The following is a 5951-nucleotide window of genomic DNA, read 5'->3' as shown; positions in this document are numbered from 1 at the left end:
AAAATAGTGTTCATATCACATTATCAAAGGCAATATACGTCTTGTATCTTCGGCAAATTGTAAAAAAACATTTCTATAAAGTTTTTTTGATCGTTCCCGCCTATTTTATATATGCTTTTGTCCTCCATGGACTACTTTGAATCATTGCATCTCTTAGTAAACTTTAAATATGCGGGAAGTTGTCCGTTTAAAATCCCTGGAATCGTTCCAACCCTCGTAGACTGAAACTTCAGTATATATGCGCCATTTGTCCTTGTATGGTAGCATGTTGTTAATTAAAAATCAACTGGACTCGGACCATTAATTGATTACATTATGTTACACAACTCTTCTCTCATCGCAACTAATTCATCATTTCGGATTTCGGTTGGTACCTTATGCCAGCCGTTATCGCCAACTGACGCCCCCTTCCCTAACCAATTAGCTTAGCTTTTAGCTGATATCAACTACTCATCCTTGAGCCCTCAATTCATGGAGCTTCTTTCCATCTTTTTTCTGTCACTACATTGGTGTTCATTTACTTAGCCTTGAACTTATCCATATCGCACGGCAAATCACTTCGATGCCTGGTGCGCCCAAACACAGCCTATTTTAAATGAACAAGTTTTATGACAGCTATACGGAAAACTAATTGAAATGAATCAAACCTCTTTGGATCGGTTCAGAGAGTATTGGACGTTTTGCGCCCCATCATTTGCCGCGCCACAGCAATGTTTTTGAATTTAGTGTAATTGAACCACGAACTGGCAAATAAAGGAATAAAATGAAGGAAATATTAATAATAGCTTTCAAAACAAGTGGAAAAAGTTTTTAGAAATACTCCTATTCAACACTACCCAAATTCTATAAACAAGATTTCGTGACCGACATTTGAATTAAATCTTGGATTTAAATTTTTATTGTTTCTTCAAGTTACCTCAGTTATTATAATTCCACTATTTTTTCAACCATATAATCAATTAGGGTAAGAGCTCAGGGAACCGCATCAGTTGCCCTTTTTTACTGAATCTGACAAAATTTAAATCGACTCATCTTTCTGTTTTCCCAAATCAAATCTCGGACACACTATTTCTAATGGAAATGTTGCCTTTCTATTTCAAATCTACATTATTCAGACTGCTCCTAGAGCTATGAGAAAGCCGGCAATATTTATCCCTTGGGCTCCAGATGTCACTACTCAACAGAAATGGAAGGAATAAAACTGACTATTTGGTCATGCAGAACAAAATAGTAATTTTCTCACAACCAATGACCACAAGCCTTGACAAAGAATCTTTCACCAGCCGAACTTGCTTTGATCAATGCATAAAACAAAGCGAAATACTTGAGCAGTTCTCAACTGAAAAACACAACTTGACACAACTTAATACTTCACTCAAAACGCACAACTTGTGGGCTTTCAAACTCATGCTAAACGCTTTTGTAGGTAGCCGATGTGTCGAGCATAAAGACTCAGACTCAAAGAAATGAAATTAAGATAAAATTTTTCCTATCTATAAATAGAGATAACTCTTATTTTTCAAAAAATTAACGAAAAAGTGTAAAAAGGAATGCATCAAACGATTTATTATTCACCGTAGAAATGATTGCTGTAGAATTCATAACTGTTCATCATCCTCAGAACTAGTAAAGTTTTCTTGTCTTAGCAGAATACCGGACGCTAATGAACCTGAAGATTTCGAAAATACTTCAAAACCCAAGAATAGAAATGGTACTTGAAAATCCAACATGACGAATAAAACTCCCAGTAGCTTCCACTAAAGAAAGTTACCTTATGTGTCAAGTGTTTTTTCAGTATTGTGATGTTTTTGAATTCAAGATTTTCTTATCAGCTTTAACGGAATTCAGTTTTTTGAATTATATAGCCCGTTGTTTTAAATGAAAAGGTTTTGTTCTAATCAATTATACTCCTTCACTTCCGCTTGACTTTCCATTCAATTTCCTTCTTTAGTGATTTCTGCATTTCCTGCAAAGTTTTAAATTAAAACGCAAAGTCAAATAGGAAAATTTATGTTTATCTTAAATTTGATTTTTGAGTTTATCTGAGTTCAAGCTTTCTAGTCTATTGAGAACAAGGCGCCATTTTTAATGCTTTTATTGGTTCCTAAAAAGGAAGTGTTAGATTGTTTCAGGAGGTAACGGATATTTTAGGGTGTTTTCCAGCAAGCTATTGGATTTATTGTTATCTCTCGACTTGTTTCAAAAATTTTAAACGAAGCAGCTTTTTAGTCCTTCTTTTTTCAAAATTGTCATAGTTTAGTAAGTACTCGATTTGATGTACTGCCTTTGTTGAGAACCATTTCTCTGGACATCTGCTTTCTTTAAAATTTTACATTCGATTATTTTTATGATTGCACAATTTAGATTTTCTATTTTTCTGAATTCCATTTTCTCTATGGAAATTATTCTTTTGCCAGAAAAGTTTAACATTCTAAAGGTATTTCAGTTTAAATAATTTTGATATAAACTTTGTTTGTTTGTATCAAACAAATTGAATTCCTTCCCACAAAAAGCCCAACAAAATTGATTTAAATTTGAGCGATGGTCCTAATGTTTTTTGTAAAACAACTTCTAGAATCTAATGGTTCTGAGGCTCGACATGAGGAATTTGTTTACACTCTCTGTGGCACACAGTTTCAGATGAGCGCTCTCGTTCGATAGCTTTTCCGCTTTTTTTGAACTTAAATCGGACAATGAATTTTTGTGGCTACACGCTTTGTATTGTTTCATGTTGTTTTTTCAGTTACTTTAAGAACCGATTAATTTTGAATTGAATAAAAATCTCCTTGAAGAATGTAGGTAGTATCTTAAGAGAAATTTTAAAAGGCGTTTGTACTGCTGATTAATAAATCATCCTTGATCAGTGACGTTGCGGCTCACATGTCCGATCTAATTGATTCTTAGATTATTCAAAATTGTGTCTCGTCCTCAAGGAAACGATCTAATTCTTCAACGAAGTTTGACTTTCAACAAGTTTTCTGGAGATTGCGTATGAACGGTTTTTGAGTTATCATATACCTGGTCTGTGACCTGGGATTCGCAGCTGAATATCATGAGAAATTGGGACTTGTGTCAGTTACCTTCCTGTTTTTACGATTTATTTTAAGTTGATCGAAAAGTAGAGTAAACAGAGATCGAATATACTGAACCAAAATATGTTCCAAATCTGTTTCAGAAGTGAATGGCTTTAGACTCCCATTGCTCGCTTATGAACTGGTTGCATAAACTTGACCCCTCCATTCAGGTCAAATTCAACAAACAAGATCAGTGCAAAATACGGCAGAAAACATCGATTGCTTCAAAGTGTAACGAGTCATCAGTTGAGCAGTTCATCCTTTTTCTTCAGAAAACAACTGAACAGATTTTGAATTCGTCTTCGCTGAAATCTGTCATGAAACAATTTCCCAGGCTTGCGTTGTTACTGTACGAAGTTTTAAAACACAACCATCTGCTTAGAAACGATCAATTAAGACTGCAATTCGCTTTTTTGTTTGATGCGTTTTTAAGCAGAGAAACTGAGCAGGACAAAACGCGGCAGTTCGTTCAATTTTGGTGCTTTTCTAATTTCAAAAGGCTAATTCTTATTTCCTTAAAATTTCTCCCAAACGATTATGCTGCTGATTATTTTAGCGAGTTAACAGGTATTGAAAATGTTGATGATGATTTGATTGAAGACATGGTGTGTAAGTTTCTCCAAAACTTGGACGCATCCGAAAGCGTAGACGTCAATTTTCTCAAAACTCTTTTGCTTTTTACAAATTCGCTCGATTTCGCAAAAAGCATCAGGTTTGAAAAACTGCTGCGAATTATTGAATCTTGTATTCTGAAATGCAATCGCTGTGCGCAACAGCAGATTTTAAAGATAAGTCGAAATTCAAGTTTGAAGTTACCACCTGAACTTATCGGCGAAAAAATTTTCCAAGAGATTTCGGGCATCGTAAATTCAAATCATTTGGAATTTCAGGAACATTTTGAGTCAGTATTTGAATGCCTTAATCAAATTTGCAAATCAGAAAAATTGTATGAACGCGTATACGTTGCCAAAGCCATTATGAACAAAATAAGCTCGCTTGAACGAATTGAACAAAAATACTTTCTTGTTGTTGCGCTTCGAGAATTGCTCAAATACGATTCTTTGAATAGTTTTAACGAAATTCTGTTTCTGTTTGCTTCTAATAGTGAAGTTCTAAAGGCGATTAATTTGTTCCTTTGTGTCAATCCTTATTCGTTGGATCATAATGATGCTGCTACCTACATCGAATATCTAAATGATGATTTTACAAGCTGTGCTGGTGAAAATTTGAGTAAAGTGTTCCTTCTTCCGTGGATTTTCTGGTTGCTGGAGCAATCTCAGTTTTCTGATGAAACTTCGGACAAGAGTTTGCAAAGTTTTCTATCACCCGAGTCTGTTGTCCAGCATCAAAGCGCGATAAAGAAAATAATCTCAAAAATTAATGCCGTGTGCGACAAAGATGATACAGAGGATGACCAATATCTACAGTTTCATTTGGCAAGAAGAACCATTGAGTTAAAAGTAGCAAACAATTAGTTGTTTTGGAACATTGATTTTTGAGAGTTAAAAATGATTTGTTTGATTGATATTTTGCTGAAAGTTACATTTTTGGTTTACGGAGAAAAATTAATAGTTTTGAAAACCTCGAACGTCTTGATTCTTGTTCTCTCGTAATAATTGTTTTAATTTTTTTTCTGAACCTTTTAGTTTTCCTATCTATTTTTTCGAACTTATCATGAGATATTGAGTGAGATATTCTGAAAGGCTTTTGAAAAATAGAAATTATTTCACTGACACATTTCTGCTATATACAAATTTTTAATCACCAGAGAAATAATTGACTTTATTTTATCAGAGGGTTAAAAATAGCTTTAAATTTTTTGCACATATTTCTTGATATTGCTCCTTAAGATAGATAATAAACAAGTGCAAAAAACAACTTTTTTAATCTGTCGTCTTGAGTTCGTAATAATTGTTTTTTTTTCTGAACCTCTTAGTTTTCCCCATCTATTTTTTTTTGGGGAGGCGGGGCTTAATTTACCAAAGATTAAAATATATTCTCAGAAATTATTGCGTGTCCCAGCATTATAATGGTCGCTTTGGACAAAACAATTGTCTGGTTCTTTTCTGCTTGTATTTGCATTGTTCCGTAAGCAGCATTATTTGTCTGTTTGAGTAGAATGATTATAGTCTGCACCACTTGCTTTCTTCTTTCATTAGAGGGCGTGAACAGTTCAGTTCGGTCAGCAGTATTTTGCTTTCTAGAAACAAGTCTAGGCGGCTTTGTTCAAGTTTTCTCTTGTTCACAAATTTATTTGGCTGTTGAATGTGTTTTTATCACTTTGAGCCATTTTGTGCGGTAAATTAATCACTTGTGTTGAAATAAAGTTTTGTCAAATTTTATCAACTTGGACTCTCAAATTTAAAAAATTGTTAATTCAATTTGAAGTGTAGCAAAACCAGTTGTTGTTTACTTCAGCTTCATTTTTTTGTTCAAAAATTTATTGATAGTGTTTTTGATGGTTCCGCAAATTATTGATAGTGTTTTTGATGTTATTATCAATGTACTGTAGCTAGTTTACTAAAGCTGGTTCTTATCTGCAGGAATAAACTGCAAAGTGATCAATTTGAAAGCCACTTTTTTCCGCTTTTCCTTAATGTGGTGTTGATTTATAGTTCAAAAATTTAAATTTCAAGCCTTGCTCCTTTATACACACGCTTATTTTTTGTTTCCCCATGTGATCTTCTTTTTCAGAGTTACAGATTGCTTCATGTTTCTAAAAACGTTTTTTAAAAAAGCCTTTTTTGTCTTGTCTTTCGAACTTATCATGAGGTATTGAGTGAGATATTCTGAAAGGCTTTTGAAGAATGGAAATTATTTCTCTGACACATTTCTGCTATATACAAATTTTTAATCACCGGAGAAAGAATTGACCTT

The 5951-nt window shown here is 33.8% G+C and overlaps 1 long non-coding RNA gene across 1 annotated transcript; it reads left to right on the top strand.

Annotated features, from left to right (window-relative positions):
- The first annotated feature begins 3139 nt into the window (after positions 1-3139).
- Positions 3140-4867, top strand: LOC142342521 (uncharacterized). Its single transcript, XR_012759175.1, has 2 exons — positions 3140-3537; positions 4144-4867. It is a non-coding gene; the product is annotated as an uncharacterized LOC142342521 (long non-coding RNA).
- Positions 4868-5951: the final 1084 nt, after the last annotated feature.

The sequence above is a fragment of the Convolutriloba macropyga genome, chromosome 7 (assembly GCF_964194025.1).
Source record: "Convolutriloba macropyga chromosome 7, txConMacr16.3, whole genome shotgun sequence".
Taxonomy (NCBI): Eukaryota; Metazoa; Xenacoelomorpha; order Acoela; family Convolutidae; genus Convolutriloba; species Convolutriloba macropyga.
The sequence above is the reverse complement of the archived record's forward strand: the minus strand, read 5'-3'. Positions and strand labels throughout refer to the sequence as shown.